Source organism: Lontra canadensis, unplaced genomic scaffold, assembly GCF_010015895.1.
Source record: "Lontra canadensis isolate GAN:19392208 unplaced genomic scaffold, GSC_riverotter_1.0 scaffold59, whole genome shotgun sequence".
Classification (NCBI taxonomy): Eukaryota; Metazoa; Chordata; class Mammalia; order Carnivora; family Mustelidae; genus Lontra; species Lontra canadensis.
Window position 1 is genome coordinate 8,175,762 of NW_022631053.1, and position 19,696 is coordinate 8,195,457.

Sequence of the window (19,696 nt, forward strand, 5' to 3'; positions counted from 1 at the left end):
CTATTTTCTGTGCCTAATTTTATTTAATGATATATTTTATAGACCTAAGTATGTAAGTACATTAGTACTGCTTGTTTTTCTTAACAGCTGCATAATATTTGATCCTATTCATACATCATAATTTAACTAGATCTCTAGTGTATAACTACTTTCAAGTTTTGCTTTTTGCTATTACAAATGATGTAACAGCAATAAACGTAATCTGTGCGCTTATTTGAATATTTTCTCTGGACAGACATTGGAAATGGTATGCTCATTCTAAATAAACTCCCATCCAAAAGTGATAGCCTAATATATTTTAACTAATTTATAAGATAGTTCCTATATCCCCTACTGTATTACCACTACTAGAAATGATTAATCCTCTTTTTAAATTTCAAATTTTACTTTTTAAAAATTTTATTTATTTCAGAGAGAGAAGGAGATGGTGAGAGAGTGCATGTATGAGCGGGGAGGAGGAGGTGCAGAGGGAGAAGCAAACTCCCTGCTGAGCAGGAAGCCTGAGGTAGGCTCGATCCCACGATCCCACTCCCACGACTGAAGCCCAAGGCAGACGCTTAAGCAACTGAGCCACCCAGGTGCCCCTAATGCTCTCTCTCTTCTTTTTAAATATTTATTTATTTGAGAGAGAGAGAGAGAGAGAGAGGAGTGTGAGTACGGGGAGGGATAGAGCGAGAGAATCTACAAGCAGACTCCCCGTTCAGCCCAGACCTCCTCCCAACCCCTCCTGCCAGGCTGGCTGGATTCCACCACCCATGATGACATGACCTGAGCCAAAACCAAGAGCTGGGACAGTCAAATGACTGAGCCACGCAGGTGCCCCGGTTAATCCTCAAGACATCAATTACAATGAAGTTTCTAAATTCTCAATCTATCATCACCTACCAGTTTAAAATAAGATTCCCAGATAAACTTTTAAAATAGTGAAACAACTGGTCAAACCCCTATGAAGTACAACACTGTAGCTAACAAACTTGTTACTGCACTTCACAAATCAGAAGTTGAACTGATTAATACAATGACTTATATTTGCCATAGAATAGTTCTAGATGTGATTATTTTACAGATCAACCCTTTTACCAGTCCTGATCCAAGCAGGTACTAAATCCATTAGTAGCTATTTTCAAAGTCCTACAGCTACCCACCCCTTTGCATTTTAGTTATAGACAGCTGAAATGAGAAAGGGGGATTATCAATGAAGAAATACAATGATTTTGGAAGTTTTATTCTGAGTACCAAATCTTAACTTTCAAGGTGGGATCAATGCAAACTACAATTTTACAAATATAAAAACTAATGACATTGAAAATCGTTACCATTCCTTATTTTCCCTTTTCAGCTTTACAAGGCACAATAATTCACATCTTTGAGCCTGGAAAGGAACTGAACTGTCCCTTTCCCCTCCTTCTAAGTTCTCCATATAAATTCAATTTGAGCAAGGAACTCTTTCCTAGCTGGCAGTTTGATAGCTAATGAATCCAACACTTTTCTTTAGTGTTGGAGATACAGCATACTAAAGCAGACACATATGTGCAGGTATACCCTTGAGCACTGAGGAGAGAATATATTTCACCCTGATCCTGGGGATGTCACCCAGCAGATAGACTTATAGTCTAAAAACATAAAACAAAAGGATGATTAAAAAGAAGCCATCTCTCTCCAGGATAGACTGACAATGGACTTAAATAGGTAAAGAAATCAAGTCTACTTTTTTTGGGTTTCTAATGCAGATATCATAAAAAGAAGTGTATATATAAATACAGACACAAACAGCTGCTCATAAATTATGTGACATATTTTCTGCAAATGAGGGATTATCTACATCACTCAGGAAATAGTATTGACAGAGGTATTTAGAGAGTACAGTCTTTTGGAATTGGAATGGTTAGAAAACTACAGATAAATAATCTTTATTAAATAATATTTATCAAAATAGAATCAAAACAACAATGAAGATAAAGAATTTTAAAATAAAAATCTTTGATGACAATATTTTTAAGGTTCTTTCTATAAATTTGTTAGTCATAACTGAGCACAGAAGATTTAAAATTTATGTTTTTTATTACAGTTGGGAAAGAAAACAATATTACTAGTAAAGAAGGACCATAAATATGATTTTTCCTTCCCAAATACCCAAAATGGAGTCCAAGCAATACAGAGCTTGATAACAACACAAGCACTATATACTCATAACAGTGTATTATACATATGCAACCTTTTATAATTCAATTTTTCTGAAACTATTAAAAAATGACCTCTGACTCCTTGACATGTTCTACTCCTATTCCTCTAAACAGGTTCTTAATTTCACTCCCCTAAAATCTGTGGTGTAGGCAAAATATTATGATTTTTTTTTATTTTTATTTTTTTTTAAAGATTTTATTTATTTATTTGACAGAGAGAGATCACAAGAGGGCAGAGAGGCAGGCAGAGACAGAGAGAGGGGGAAATTGGCTCCCAGCTGAGCAGAGAGCCCGATGCGGGGCTCGATCCCAGGACCCTGGGATCATGACCTGAGCTGAAGGCAGAGGCTTTAACCCACTGAGCCACCCAGGCACCCCAAATATTATGATTTTTGAAATTTTTATGTTCCTGGCTTGAGGACCAGTATTTGTTCTGTAATGATTAAATATTTCCAACTGAGACCCAACACTTCTCTGTTCAACTAAGGTTTTGGCACACAGTTTTGATCTCTTGTCTTTCTCAATAAACAAGTACAAAGTATTTGGCTTTTCACGGAGTTATATACTTCTAAAAACTAAAAAGTAGTAACAGATAAGAGCAGCTAAAATACAGAGTTACATTTCAAAGTCTAAGTTTTCCAATATAATTCTCCATCATCACCTTGAGCTTATACACTGAGAGATATTCTGTGTTCACTCATTAAATTATAAATGCTAGACTATATTTCACTCTTATCAAAGTCAATGACACCACATTGAATAGTTAATATATTAATCAAGCAAGTATTTACTGAGCTCTTACAGTAATCTGCCTCATACATTACATATTTAACTCAAGACTGGTAAAATACTGGAATCGAGACAGGAAGAGATTCAGGTGGGATGAGTTTTATCTTCTTTTTCTTCAACTTGGCCTTAATTTACTTTACAGTAGATTCTCTGTCACAGGTTACAGACTTAGAGGAAGGCAAATGTGAAAAGTTGGCATATAATATAGAAATTATTTTAAATGGTACGGTTTAATTAAAAACTTAATAAATGTGACTGATAGAAATATAATACAGAGGGATGGATTAAGAGTTCATTTAAAAATAGCATCAAATAATATGGGCAGTATTATTATGAATATGGGAAAATTAAACCTCTTACAATATCTGACAGACCAAGTAAACAAAAAAATTAGGCTGTAGAAAATTTGAGTATAATCACCAATAAGATTGATTTACTAGACATACAATGATTTTCTTTTCAAAACTCCATGGAAATTACAAAACTGATCATATATCAATTCACACAGAACACCATAATAAATTTAAGATTAAACATTATATAGGCACATTCTCTAACCACAATGTAACTCAAAGAAATTAAACTCTTGGATAATTAAAAATAACTTTCATGATATAAAATTCCAAACCCATATGCAATTTATCTTCACAATCCTCTCTCAGATTAAAGTAATTCCCAGATATCATATAATTTCAACTGTAAATATTCTGGTAGAATTCTTGGAAATTAAAAATGACATTAACAACAACAACACTCAAGAAAACTCTTGATTATTCTTGGATCGAGGGAAAAAAAATCAAATGTAATGATTGGAACACTTCTATATAACAACTTTTTGAACTGTTTTTAGTTAAAGATGACAGTTCAAGGACCCATATTCATCTCTTCCCTTAAATCTGATTGTAATGACCTTTAAAGGATAAAAATAGAGGAATACAGCATTATTTGTAAGTTAAAAACTTATAGAATTTCTGATCCATGAAAAGCAACTTCAAGGATCTACAAGACTAAGTTGCAAAACACTTCTTGAGAGAGTAATGTGATCTAGTGAAGGAGATCCTAGGCCAGAAAACATACAGGAAAGTTCAATTTGGATTTCTTTCAACCAGTTTTGCGCAGTGGCAGTATTGTAGCCAATGAGGTTTATCCGAGGCTTGGATTATTGCTAATTGGATTTCCTTCAACCACTAAAGGTTGAATGGAAAGTGAGGGTGCGTCTGATAATGAGATCCAGAGAGTGTCAATTATTTGAAAAAAGAACATACAGAAAGTCGAGTTGAACTCAGTGGTTGTGCAGGGAGGTAAAGTCCTTTATAAATTTCACCTTACAGGGCACATGTGCCCCAATATTTATAGCAGCAATGTCCACAATAGCCAAAATATGGAAAGAGCCCAAATGTCCACTGACAGATGAATGGATAAAGAAGATGTGGTATGTATGTACAATGGAATTTTACTCAGCCATCAAAAAGAATGAAATTTTGCCATTTGCGATGATGTGCATGGAACTAGAGGGTACTATGGTTAAGTGAAATAACTCAATCAGAGAAAGACAATTATCATACGATCTCACTGATACGTGGAATTTAAGAAACAAAACAGAGGACTGTCGGGGAAGAGAAGGAAAAATAAGACGAAATCAGAGAGGGAGACAAACCATAAAAGACTCTTAATCACAGGGAACAAACTGAGGGTTGCTGGAGGGGGAGGTGGGTGGAGGAATGGGGTATCTGGGTAATGGGCATTAAGAAGGGCACTTGATATAATAAGCACTGGGTGTTAGATGCAACTGATAAATCACCAAATTCTACCTCTGAAACTAATAATACACCATATGTTAATTAAATTGAATTTAAATTAAAATTTTTTATTTTATTTTTAAAGATTTTATTTATTTATTTGACAGACAGAGATCACAAGCAGGCAGAGAGAGAAAGAGGAGGAAGCAGGTTCCCAGCGGAGCAGTAAGCCTGATGCGGGGCTCAATCCCAGGACACTGGGATCATGACCTGAGCCGAAGGCAGAGGCTTACCCCGCTGAGCCACCCAGGCGTCCCCAAATTAAAAAATTTTAAAACCAAAAATAATTTTCACCTTATAGCTTCTTTGTCAAAATGAACACAAAGACACCAGGAGTGTGGGTTCCTATGAAAAGCACCAGCATGGAAAGACTGTCATCAAGTGTTATCAGATAACTGGATCTCTATTGATGTGCTCTATAAACACAGCAGGTACAAAAATTGTGGTGGCTTGGAAACTATAAAGATAATGAAATTTCTCTGCCTAGGATTGTCCTCCCAAAAATGACAATGCAGAAAATCAACTGGGTAATGAAGAAGGCAAGCTTCAGAAACTGTTCCACATGGAAAAGAAAAGAACTAATGAAACTGGTAGATAAAAATGAGATATATATATATAAACAGGAGAGCAAACATAAATCAAAAACAAAAAAACAAAAAAACACATGCAGTGATCCTGAAGGAAAGACTGAATAAATGGAATGGAAGTGATAATCATTTTCATAATAAAAGAATTTCTTTAGCTAGAGTATGTAATGTGTATATCAAAGAGCTCTCTGGAGCTGGGGTGTCAGGGTACATGGGTCACCAGGCAAGAATTACTGAAAAGGGAAAAACAATCAGATATATCCTGATAAAAGATTTAAGCTTCAAAGATAAAGATTCCTACAAGTTTTCAGAACCATTGCCACTCCCCAAACGTTATACGGAACAGCTGGACTAGACTTTGACTTCTCTTCAAAATTAGTAGCTAGAAGATAATGAGCAAATATTAGAATTTTGAGGAGGAAACTTATTTCACAAGAAATCCCTACCTAACCATGTTGCTCAATTAAGACAAAAGAAATTCATTTTTTGACATGTAAAGACTCAGAATAAAGCAATATAGCCCTGTGGGGGAAAAAATACTACTCAAATAAGTACAACTCACCCATGAACAACACAGGGGTTAGGGGCACTGATGTCCACACAATCAAAAATCTGCATATTAACTTCTGAATTCCCAAAAACTTAATTACTAATAGCCTGTTGACCTGAAGCCTCACCCATAACATAAACAGTAAACTGACAGATTTTATATACACGTTATATATTGTATTCTTACAATATCATAAGCTAGAGAAAATATGCTATTAAGAAAATCATAAGAGAAAATACATTTATAGTAGTGTACTGTACAAAAGATCCACATACAAGTGAACCTGTGAAGCTCAAATCATGTTGTGCAAGGGTTGACTATAGTCTAATGAATAGAAGAATCAAAATTAAGAAATGGTTAAATAGCAATACAGGTGACTGACAACATGTACAGAAACTACTTAAGACATTAAACTCAGTCATAACTATTACATTACAAGAAAGAATATAAATGCCATTGGTTACAAAAGGAGAACATAAAAAATGTGAAACATTAAAATAATTTGAAAAACAGTTTCCTGATAAGAAGTTTAAAAACTTTAAAAGATGAAGAAGTAGTAGAAAGAAAAAGAACTTTAGGAGAGAAAGAAGTAGAAGGTAGGAAGAATTAAAACTGTACTCTGATGCTTATACTGAAAGACTGAACAAAATGGGTTAATTTTTACTGTTAAAATGAAGGACAATATGTTCTTAGCTGTGTTTCCCATTTTTCCAAGTGTTTAACAGCATAATTAAAATCAGACTAATTACTTTCCAAACCACTATACGGAAATAAAAGTATTACTGTATATAATATATAGAGAAAAGGAGAAAAAAAAGATCACCCTATAATGCAGCCAATTACATTCTTAAGCATATAGCCCAGTAAAAACTGGAAACAACCCAAATATTCATTAACAATAATATAAATAGGCACACCATGGCATGTTCATGCAATTAAATATTAGCAGTGAAAATTAGAAACTAACATGGACTGATTCAAATGGCCAACAACAAATTGTTAAAAAAAAATTTTCCAAAGATTACATTATGATTCCACTTATATAAAAATCATAAACAAGCAAAAAAATTTACATATATTATTTAGAAATAGATAAGTGAGTGCTAAAACCACAAAGAAAAGCCATATAACAATTAGCACTTAGAAAATAAGTTAGGATTTATCCTTTAAAAGAGAAATGCAGGGCGCCTGGGTGGCTCAGTGGGTTAGGCCTCTGCCTTCGGCTCAGGTCATGATCTCAGGGTCCTGGGATTGAGTCCCGCGTGAGGCTCTCTGCTCTGAGGAGAGCCTGCTTCCCCCTCTCTCTCTGCCTGCCTCTCTGACTACTTGTGATTTCTCTCTCTGTGTGTCAAATAAATAAATAAAATCTAAAAAAAATATATATATAAAAAAATAAAATAAAAGAAATGCAATAAAGAAAGAAACACAAGCAGTTTCAAAGGTATTAGTAGTTTTGTTGTTGTTATTGTTGTTTGGGTGTAGATAAGCCTGCATATATTAAGCTTTTTCGTATTTATTTTATATTTAGTTCATAATTTTAAAAAAATTTAAACACTGGAAAAAAAGTATTGTTATTTCAAACTTTCAAATAAAACAAGTATTTTCATTGCCATATAAAATGTTTCCAATTACAGAAAATGATTAGAAGCTCCTTGAAAACTGTAATCTAGCAAAATCTGACAAACTTTATAAAAACTACAGGTAAAAAAAAAAAAAGACTACATTTATAAATGGTACATAAAGATCAAGCAAAAAAGCAAGATAAGATTTTGTTACAGAAATCCAGTAATAGTTCAATATTAAAAATTTTATAACACCAAACTCACAGATCAAGAAAAAATATTATCTAAACAAAGGATGCCTAGTTTATTTAATAAAATTAAGCACCAATGCTTCATTAAAAAAAATCAATGAAGAATTCTAGAATACTGCTATTTTTGGATCTGTCCTATGGCCCCTCTGGTTGTACCATATACAACAAAGAATTCCCTATCTACCTCCTTTCTCAATACAGTCTTTCTCAGAATATTATACCTCAACTTGATCCAGGATACTTGCTTCTGTAGAAGAGTACCCTTCAAAATGGGGCACACAAAGAAAATATTCCAATAGGGAAAGATATTTAATTTATGGATCCACACTACCTCCTTCCTTCCTCACTGACAGTCCATATGTTACTCATCTGATGTTAACCAATGTAGAGGAGCTAAGAGTGGAATTCCTATTAATTTAATACCCTTTGACCACTGGAGCCTTAATCCTTAGGTACTAATAATGTCTATGTATGTCAAGGTTTAGGGAATTTAAAGACAATATTATCTAATTTTAATTAAACTATTTCTCACAAAAGAGATTAAATAGATTTCTTCAAAGAACCCACAATCTGAATAATACAGCAAAATAAAACAAGAAAAAAGCAAAGCTGATACTTCCATTATAAAACAATGGCAATGTGATCAGATAGATATAAAAGAAGTAGACCAAAAAATTTCTAAATTATCAAAAAATAAAATACCTTAATGTGGATTAACATTGATTATGAAACTTGTCCTAGGTTAATATTGTACTTTTTATGTTACTGATGATTTCCAAGATGGTTAAAACTCCAAAATTTGAAGACAAGCTTCTACATTTTTCTAAGTAATATTTTTCAAGTCATTGAAAAACCAAATCCTTTTTAATACTTTTTAAAATCTAACCAAAACTTTTTAAAATTAAAAAATAAATATTATTTCAAGCAAGTGTACTGATAAATATTTATAAGAGCCCTTCAATGGGCCAAATCCACTATCACTGGGGAAACATATCTTCATTTTCTCATGATAAAAAAGGCTAAATTAATACATGGAAAATATGTCAACAAAACAAATACTGTTGGGAAATGGTAAGAAAACACTACTGAGGAGTTGAAAAAACAAGGATTAGAGCAAATTATATTGCGTGGGAGGTTTTCTATATAGCTGAATTCAAGTACAGATGTTTCTAACATATCTGAGCTTATAAGTATTTCCTAGATTCTCTTTCAAAAATGAAATTTGCAAAGAACTACTTTTTGGTGAGTCATTAAAGGAAAGCTGTACCAGAGAGGATATATTCTCAAAAGCAAATGATTTTAGAAAAAAAGAATTTCAGGAAAACATGTTAATTCTACTTAAAACCAAAATGAAGAAGCAGCTGCTTTAACTGGGAAAGGGAAGTAGAAGCAGGGGGAAGGGAGCTAAGGAAGATGAAAGAGAAAGCAGGCAGAAGGAAGGGAAAAAAGGAAGATTAAAAGACCTGTAAAAAGCATTTATTGCATCATTTACCGGCAGGATAATGCAGCAAAGAAGCTGGAAGTCAGAAGTGCCAAAAATGCTTCAGGATGATGTCAATGGGGTCAATTATATAAAAACAAGGTCTTTGAAACACAGAAAAATCTTCAAACGTATTTCATAATGAGATGTGAAGTGGTAAGAAAAATATTTTGTACCAGAGAGGTCAAATGGATATCCTAGTCAAAAGTAATTAAAAATGCTGCCAATTTTGAGAGTTACACACTTCACTTTTTAAAAAGTCCCAAATTTGCTGATTTTCTCATGACAGCATTAGGTGATGAGCAGTTATCTTACCTAATAGCTAATTTAAAAAAACAAAACAAAACAAAACAAAAAAGACACCTTATCAACCCTTTAAAGTAAAAAACAACAACAACAACAACAACAACAACAAAAACAATCAATATAAAGTAAATACTTTAAAAAAGAAATTCATTCTGTGGAGAGAACATTTTCTTAAAAAGGATGCCTTTTATTTTTTATTTTATTTTTCAAGATTTTACTTATTTGAGAGAGTGTGTGTGCATGCAGGGAGAAGGACAGAGGGGAAGAATCTCAAGCAGGCTCCCAGCTGACTGGGGAGCCTGCCACGGGGCTTGGTCCCACAACCCTCAGATCATGACCTGAGCCAACACCAAGAGTTGGATGCTTAACCAACTGAGCTGCCCAGGTGCCCCAAAAGGATGTTTTTTAAAAGTGAATTTCCTTCCATGATATGATCTTGTTGAAAATATTGTGCATGTATCATACATTAAAACTTTCATATTTACACTGCCGTAGGAAAAGGAATTTTCCAAAACTGTTAAAAAAAAAAAAAAAACCCTCCACCAAATTCTGTGGGCTTTGAACCCTTTAAGACAACTTTTATATTGATATAATTCTATACTTAACAGTCATAAAAATACTTCAAAGAACTCATATCCTCAATCCTGATGTACCAATTGTTTACATGTTGTTTAGTTGCTTTATCATATTCTCATTTTCTCATTGTCTCCTCCTCCCTCTGCCCACACATGTACACACCCACAGCACTGCAACCCTCCCCACCCCCAGAGTTTTTCCTGAACCATTTAAAATTAAGTTACTGTTCCTTATTTTTAACAAGCTTGACATTTTTCAAGAGTAGAGGGTGGTTACTCTGTAGAAAGTCCATCAATTTAGCCTTGTCTGAGGTTTCTTTATAATGAAATTAGATACAGAGAATGCACCTTTGGCAGGAATACCACAGAAATGAATGCATATCCTAGTGTATATTATAAGGAGGTATATTATGTCCCACTGATCATACTGTTAACTTTGATTACTTTGTAAGATTGGAATTATTAGGTTAAATCACTAGGAAGTTACTTTTTTCCTTTTGGAAATTAATAAGTAACTTATGGGAGAACACTTTGAAGTTATGTAAATAACCTGTTCCTTACCAAACTTTTACCCATGAGTTTTAGCAACCATTGAGGATTCTTGCCTGAATCTGATTATTACTGTAATGGTGATTTTTCCTTAACTCCATTATTCCTTCCACATTTATTAGCTGGCATTCATTCTACTGTAAGTGAGCTCTTCCCATCTTCTCCCATTTATTCAGTTACTTATAACATCATGGATTATTTCAAAAATATTATATTCCTATCATTATTTATTCTAATGTTCAAAGTGTTCCAGCTTTGGCCAATGGGAGCCCTTTCAAGCCACCTCCTCTATCTTTTGATGTAGCCCTATCATTTTTTGAGCAGTTTCTTGCTTTGTAGAATAAGATATAACAGGCTTATCTTGCATTTTCCCTGCTTCCACACTAGCATCACTCTTTTCTCCAAGGAACACTGCTTCTTTTTAATGAGGAATGATATTTAGAACCCAATACCTAAAGACTAGCTATGCTCACTGCTTATAGAGGTATCTTTCTTCCAGGCCCTTTTAGTATAATTATTAGTATGTATAAATCCATTTTTGTATCTCTATAAAAGGATAAGATCATATTTATACCTCTATTGTCAATTCAACACCACAGTTTTCCCCTTTCATATTTTTAACTTTCTTCTCTGATAGTGAAAAATCTAGATAATGTTTTTCCCACTAAAATTGCACATTTGCTCAGCCCTATAGCAAACAAACCTAGAATTCAAAATAATTATAGTTCCTTTTGACTTTAGACCAGTATCATTTGAAACATAGTTTCATTTGCTTCTTTTTGTGAGAGAATAAACCACTTTAGGTTTATTCTTCCACATTCTTGATTTTATTAATTTTAAACACTATTTACCCATTTTTATTAACTATCTATGAATGTATTTTCAGTATGAAAACCAAATTTATACAAAAAAAAAGGAAACTAAAACTTGCGGGTTACAGCTGAAGCAGTGAATAAAGGTGATTTATGTATTCTTTTTTTTTTTTTAAGATTTATTTATTTATTTATTTGACAGATAGAGATCACAAGTAGGCAGAGAGGCAGGCAGAGAGAGAGAGAGAGAGAGAGAGAGAGAGGAGGAAGCAGGCTCTCTGTAGAGCAGAAAAGCCCAATGCGGGGCTCGATCCCAGGACCCTGGGAACATGACCTGAGCCGAAGGCAGAGGCTTTAACCCACTGAGCCACCCAGGTGCCCCATATATTCATTTTCTTTGTTATTTTGTTTTTAAATTGCTTTTTCTGCATTTAGGAAGGTCTTGTTTTTGTTCCACTGGTTACCTATGTACTTATACATTTACAGTGCCTTAATCTCATTTTCTTATTATCACCTAGTATATGTCAACTTTCAATAGTATCTTCTCATTCCCAACTACTGCTTTACAACAATCAATAAGCTTTTCCTACTTTCCTCTTTACCTCCTCCTTTTTTTTTTTTTTTTTACATTTTTTTCTTTTCTTTTTTTGTTTTTTAAGATTTTATTTGACAGAGATCACAAGCAGGCAGAGAGGCAGGCAGAGAGAGAGAGAGGGAAGCAGGCTCCCTGCCGAGCAGAGAGCCTGATGCAGGGCTCAATCCCAGGACCCTGGGATCATGAACTGAGCCGAAGGCAGAGGCTTTAACCCACTGAGCCACCCAGGCGCCCCTACCTCCTCCTTTAGAGTTGGCATTATTTATCCTCTGTAAGAATATGTAAGATTTACATATTATTCTTTCACCTTTGTTGTCATCTACGTTTTAATCTTAGATCTACAATTATAACATATTTAATAATAACCATGGATTCTTCTGCAACTGTTTTCCTACTCAACTCTAAGTTGGATAAAGCCCATCCACTAGTGGATTCCTCAAGAAATATTCAAGTGTGTACTATCCTGTTGAGTTATACATGTTTAAAATATTTTTTTATTCTTGATGTTTAAAAACAGCTTGGCTTTTTTTTGTTTGTTTCCACAAAAATATATTTAATAAACCTGTTATAAAAAAATCAAACATCTTCAACATTTTATGAATTCAAACTCACTGTAAGTAACTGGGACTTCTTTGTATTTTGGAGATTACCTCAACTAAAAATACATTACATATTTACAACACTTCGAAATATAATTGAAGAGCTATCTCAACTAATGTTAAATTTCACGTTAACTCTAGAGACTTATAGGTTAAAATTCCCATAAATTTGTCTGCAATCAAATGTAATGTACTAATTATGAATGTCTCAGTAACTATTTAAAAAAATATTTGGAAGGAAATGGTTGGTTTTAAAGTTCTGTGACAAACTCCTAGAAGATAAAAAAATATGTAAAACCAATTTAAGGACCAAGATTTATTTATTTATTTTTCTTCCTTCCTTCTTATTTTTTCTTTTTCCCAGATTTCTTAATGAATCCCTGATTGTCATTTCTGGCAGCTCAACCCAGTGTGTTGGGATGGTCGTGTGCTATATGCTGTTAGGAACCCTCCACTGTTTCATCAGAGCGGTACTACTAAATGCTCTAAGAGTCCTGGTCAAACGTAAGGAAATGATAACGAATTTCAGTGCTGAACACACCTTTCCCATTTAAGAGCAGCTTGGCTTTACATAAAATGTTCAGTTTACCCGTTTCCTTAGTTTCTTGAAGACACCGCTCCACTGGTACTTCGCTTTGTAGGTTTCTGTTAAGTAGCGTGTGCCGGTTTAATTATCTTGGCCTATTAGTGGTTCTGTTTTGTTTGTTTACCTGGAGGTTCTCAAAGTTTATCTTTAGAGTCTAATACTTTTATAAAATATGACTCAAAATTGACTACGTACTATAAACTTCCCCAAGTACTCTATGGTCCTTTCAGTGTGTAGATGCAGGTCTTTTATTTCTGGAAAATTTTTTTACATTATAGTTTTAAATATTATTTGTTCCTATTGTTCAGTTTTTCTAACTCAATTATACATATATGTTGAATCTCTTTTTGTCTCACATTACCACCACTTTCTCTTTTACCTGTTTTGCTTCTTTAATTCGTTTTCCTTTTTATGATTATTTTTCTGACTTTCTTCAATACCCTTGATTACATTTCCAGTTGAGTTCATTCCCTTTTGGGCATCTTGGAATTTAGAAGTCATTTCTAAGATGATTTTTTTTTTCTTTTTCTTCCACCTCTTTCTTGGGGTCAACCAACTCTCCTCTTATTTCTTCCTAGGTGTTTTTGTGATTTTACAGTTTGGGGGCAGAGGATGATTTCTCCTCTGTTTCTTTGTTTTTAAATTTATGGTTCTAGTTGGTTATTTCTATCTGTAAATGTTTGTTCAAGAGTATTTCAGCCAGTCTGGAAAGCTGTGTTACAGTTTTCTTCCACCGGGTGGTTGTTTTCTTTCTTGAAGGCAAGGGTGTTCATCCACTGAGATTTTGATTCTTATGTTTTCTTATAGCGGTGGCTTTCCATAGATTTATGAGACTTTTGCCTATTGTGACTTTGACGTGGTTCACAAGATTCCTATTTTAAGAGCCTTTCTTTTGTTCGTGTACCAAAGTATGGTTTCTTTAATGGATGAATTTTTTTTTTTCCCACTAGTTGTGATGTTGAAAGGAAGTTATATGTACGTCCTCTGATTTGGAGAAAGGGGTTTCTATTTTATCTTGCAGGACTTTATACTCCCCCCTTTTTGCTTCTTTTTCCTTCACTATCCAATACCCAAAGTGTGCTTTTCTCTTCTCTTTAACTTTTTTCCTCCAGCAAAAATATTTTCCAAAGACTGCCACCCCAAATCACATACATTATTAAGCCCAAAGACCTGCAGAGTCAGCGCTCTGATCTACCAGGACTCTTGTGCTTAAGGTGTGGTTTCTTCTCCTAATGGTGATGTTAGAGCAATCCTAGTTTCCTCCACTTTTTCAGAACTGCCCTTTTTCTCCATAAATGCATGTGTCAGGGGAAATATCTCTGCTGGGATTTGATATTTATTTTTCCAATTAAAGGAAACTTGAAGTTTGTAGCATTCAGTCTAGTTATGCTGAGGGTATGGATTTTGTACAGTTTTAGTTGTTCTTGTTGATCTTCACTGATTTTGGAGGCTATACAGAGAGACTTGGATTTATTCTCATGTATCACTATCCTTACTTGGCCAGTAATTGATTTAAATCCTTATATAAAATGTGTCAAAATGTGACAGTGTCCCAGAATTTGCAAGAAAAACTGATTTGAAACAAGAAGGAAAATGTTAAATAAGTTTCAACAAAAAAAATAGTGCATAATGGACATGGAATTTTTTAAAAAGGAGGATCATAATTTATTGCTTTATTAAATGTATACAATGATGCATTTGTTCTATTTTCATCCATGTATAATTCTTCCACTATGGAAAAGTATCAAAATAAACTGAATATAGAAACAGACTTTTGGGGGAACCTGCGTGGCTCAGGGGGTTAAAGCCTCTGCCTTCAGCTCAGGTCATGATCTCAGGGTCCTGGGATCGAGCCCCACATGGGGTTCTCTCCTAAGCAGGGAGCCTGCTTCCTCCTCTCTCTCTGCCGGCCTCTCTGCCTACTTGTGATCTCTGTCAAATAAATAAATAAAATCTTGGGAAAAAAAAACCAGACTTTTGAATCAATATATGACAAACTATTAAACAAAAAAATTGGAATTTACTGCTCTCATTAAAATAGTATTCAATCATTCATTAAACAAGTATTTATTAAGCATTTACTACATTTACTACACTGCTCTGGATGCCTGGAATACTAAGTAAACAAAGCAGACAAATAACCTTATCCAAATGAGACTAACATTCTTATAGGGGAGGCAAATAAACAATAAAATTAATAAGTATGCTTTTGAAAAAACACCAAGGCTTTTTATATGTTAATAAATAAAAATTTAAATATATTTTTTCACTTTTATCATATTAAAAATTTACTTTTTGAGTATTTCTATCTAACTACACTTAGGTTATATATTGGGCAGTTTGCCCCCAACTTTCCATTTTTAGGAATATTATCATAGTCCGAAGAACACAGATGTCTAGAGAATATCACCAAGAGATCTTGAACTTATAGCTAGAAGGAATAACTTAGGAAACATTGAGTTGTCTCTCCTTGGGAGAGTGGATAATAAGTACATTCATAGACACAAGAGAAATCATTCCAATTTATTAGATTTTTATTGTTTGAATCAAGTGTATGTGTAAGAAAAGGGGCTGTATTTAGATATTAAGCAGCCAAAAATGAGGACTGCAGGAAATGTTTGTTTGCTGATACTCAGCATTTAAAAATGCTACTAATGGGAAATTCCCCAAAGTGATAAGCAGCAGAGTATGGGCCTTACTGAACTTGCTAAAAAGGGTGAAAAAAAGGTTTCTCTCTACTTCATGTCACCTACAACACTGACATACAAATCAGTTTTGTCCAAATTGAACTCTGAATTTTTAGGGGATAATAAAAAATGGGTTATTTAAGATAGTAGCAGTAGGAGTTGAGAGATTTACTCTTTCTGACTTCCTACAAATTCCTTATCTTCAGAAATTAGACAGGGCTGATTTATATTGTTTGCAAATAATTATAGTTTATAACCCAATAATTCCACTTCTAGAAATTTATCCTACTCTATATTCTAGAATGTATGCGGGCAAGGAATTGAATAAGGATGTACAATATTACTACAGTTTGTGACAACAAAAGACTGAAAAAGAACCCACATGTTGAAACAACAGGAAACTATTCTTTTAAATTCTTAAAATGGGCTACTATGTAGCTGTGAAAATGAGTTATACACTATGTAATGAAAAGGATATCAGCTATATACTTGGATATGAACAAAGTATTTCTGGAATAAAATAAAGACTGTAATAGTGGTTACCTTCATAGTGGAAACCTTCTCACCCTTTATGTTATTTGAATTTTCTTCTTTTTAAAACAGTGCTCTTGATTACTTCTTCAATGAAAAGGCTAATTATAAACAGCATATATATTAAAAGGTACCATATTAAAAATGGAATGAAGAGATAAATTAATGGAATAGGAGATAAACCATTGTCCAATATAAGAAGGTAGCTTTTCAAGTAACTGGGGGAGATAACAAATTCACTACTGAAAAACAATTAAAAATTTTGCCTCATACTATACAGACTAATTTCCAGACGAGTTAAAGATTTAAATGTAAATTTAAAAATTAAAGAAAACACATAAGAAAATATAAGTTAATATATGTATTATATTAGAGCAGGAAAGGCAACGCCCAGCATGACAAGGAGCACCCATAAATTAAAAGCAATGTTTATCTCATGACGATTTTAAAACTTCTAATAAGGCAAAAAGTACCACAACAATAAGTGACTGGCAATAATTTGGAAAAATACTTCTCATACATGCATATATGTACACACACATGCACACTTAGATCTTAAAATATTTCAAGTAATTATGAATATTACCAATATTATAATTTTTTTAAATGAGCAAATGATTTTTTTTTTAAGATTTTATTTATTTGACAGAGAGACACAGCGAGAGAGGGAAGGAAGTAGGTGGGAGTGGGTGAGGGAGAAGCAGGCTTCCCGCCGAGCAGGGAGCCGGATGTGGGGCTCGAGTCAGAGGCTTACCGACTAAGCCACTCAGGCACCCCAATTAAATTAATTTTTTTAAAAAAAGAAATATTTGACATAAGAAATGCAAATTGAAATGTAAAAGGAGTTTAAAAATTATAGCACCCAATTTTGGCAAAGTTTTGGGTAAGCAGAAACTCATACACACTGTGGAAATACATACCGGCACAACCTTTCTGAAGGGGAATTCAGCAATATTCATTAAGAGCATTAAACATATGTGTACCATTTGACCTCAGAAATCTTTCCTCGAGCAAATTACCTTAACTAAACATATTATTCAAAACTGTATTCAAAGATATATTCAAAGTTGTCCATTGCCATTTATAAGAATGAAAGACAATCTATCCAATTGGGCACTGGCACACTAAGTTTTAGGCATAAGAATTCCATGCAGTCAAAAAAGAAAAGAAAAGAAAAGAATTCCATGCTGTCCATAAAAATGGTGTTGCAAAAGAATACTTAATAACAAAAAGAATATTTGAGATGTTATAATAAAAAATGAGAAAATGCAATGGACAATATTATTTATTTAAAGTATGCATTTCATAAATAAATATATGCAAAGTCTTAAAGCATATACAATAAAATGTTGAGAGTAATTAGAAGTAAAAATTTTTATTTAAAAACACTGATTTATTTGTACTTACTAAACTGTCTATAGTAAATATGTCTTGCTTTTATTTTATGACAGAAAAAAAGAGAGTACAGGTACAGAAATTATTCCTTCTAGGTCTAGAGTGAGGAGAAAACAAGATATAGATAATTTGGTAGTGGTAGGAAAAGTAGTTTAAAAAGAAATCATATATACCAGATTTCATTTCTCTAATATATTAGACGGATATCTAAAAAGAGTATAGAAGGCAGCAGTGCAAATTGTGGAATTTAAGCTACGTAATAAATTACTAAAAGAGCTTTTTTAGAAAAAAAGAATGTTGCCATTTCTTTAGAAGGTACCAAGTAAGAGCAGTGTTATCTGAGAAAGAAACGTTTTAGTCTAAATTGGAAGGAAGAACATTTGGGGAGACAGGAAGTAGACGGGACAGAAAGAGGAACAGGAAGGATATGAAAGGAAAAAGGGGGGGGCAGAAAAAGTCAAGGAAAGCAAAGAGGAAATGGATGAGAAGAAGGGAAAAGAGAAGAGAGAAAATTACTTAGGACGTATCAAAGATGGGAGGGGGGTAAAGGAGTAGAAGGGAAGAAAAGGAAGACCAATGAAGAAAAAAGCAGGACAGAGTGCTCAAAGGAAAAGTTGAGGGTAACAGAGAGTTTATTACAAATGAAATGGGTCACCTAGAGAATGCAGTGCAGTGTTGTGGTGAGCTAGAAAGCAGTGATTGCATGAGAATAGACTTGAGGTAGCTATACAGTGGGTAGAAATTATCCTTCTCAGGATAAGGTTATAGATGGAACTTTGATACTGGTACATGAACCATGTACAAGATGCAATATATCCCTAAACTAAAATACACCCATTATAAATATCTGGACTTATTCCTAAATCATTACAGAAGATAATATTTACTTTCGTTTTTAAAATAATCTAAGAACTCTTCCATGTTTTAAAACCCAATAGAATAAAAAAATAATCCAAGGAAAAAAAGGACAGAAGTAGAATATTCCAAGAAACTAACTTTTAGGCTGAAATGGGAAAAAAGATTGGGACTTGTGGTAAAAAGTCCCCTGGAAACTAAGAGAAGAGGGGGTAAATATTATCATACTAAATTATTCATTATATATCATGCTAAATTATTAGTTATCATGCTATATTATGAATAATATAATTATTCAAGACCAAAATAATATCTAAGTAGGCAGAATATTATGGAATTCCTTTTCAGAATCAGTTCTACCATATAACATTTAAATTAATCTCATTACTGAATAACTGCACTTTGTTTACTGACCTAAGACAGTGAAAACTGACCAACTAAAGAAGAAAAACCTATTATCCTTAGGGGAACCTTGCATGTGTAACCAATTAAGGTACACAGGAAAAATGTACCCAACCATTAGGATAAAGCCATCAGAACAAAGAGTATACCTGGAGCTCTCCCTGGTGCTGCAACTAGTCCTGGCAATCAGACTTGACTTAAAGACTATTTTTTAATCACTGAATCCAAGTTTACTATTTGTATGCTGAACTACCTGTACTCTCATTAGACTTATTTCAGCAACTTGCACTTCAACTGTGCCTAAGTCTATTCTTCCAAACTTTATTAGGAAATGCATAAAACATAGAGAAAGAGCCAAGAGTTGTATTCTAGGTCATTTTTATAAGATGTTTTCTTCGTGTTTCCCAATAATTAAAAAAAAAAATTAATAACCTGCAAAACTAAAAGCACAGTACTACTAGTAGACCCTTAAAAGTATCCTTGTGTGTGCGTGCACATGTGTGTATGTGAGAAAGAAAGTCACTAGATTAATCATAGGCTATATGATCAGCCAAATAGCTCTAGAAATTAATTTTCCTAGAAATAAAAATTACCATTGAGAGC

General features: G+C 33.5%; 1 protein-coding gene across 2 annotated transcripts in view; it reads right to left on the reverse strand.

Annotated features, from left to right (window-relative positions):
* ARID2 (AT-rich interaction domain 2) overlaps positions 1-19,696 on the reverse strand; it is a 158,130-nt gene that overhangs the window by 81,109 nt on the left and 57,325 nt on the right. The gene's annotated exons all lie outside the window — the stretch shown is intronic.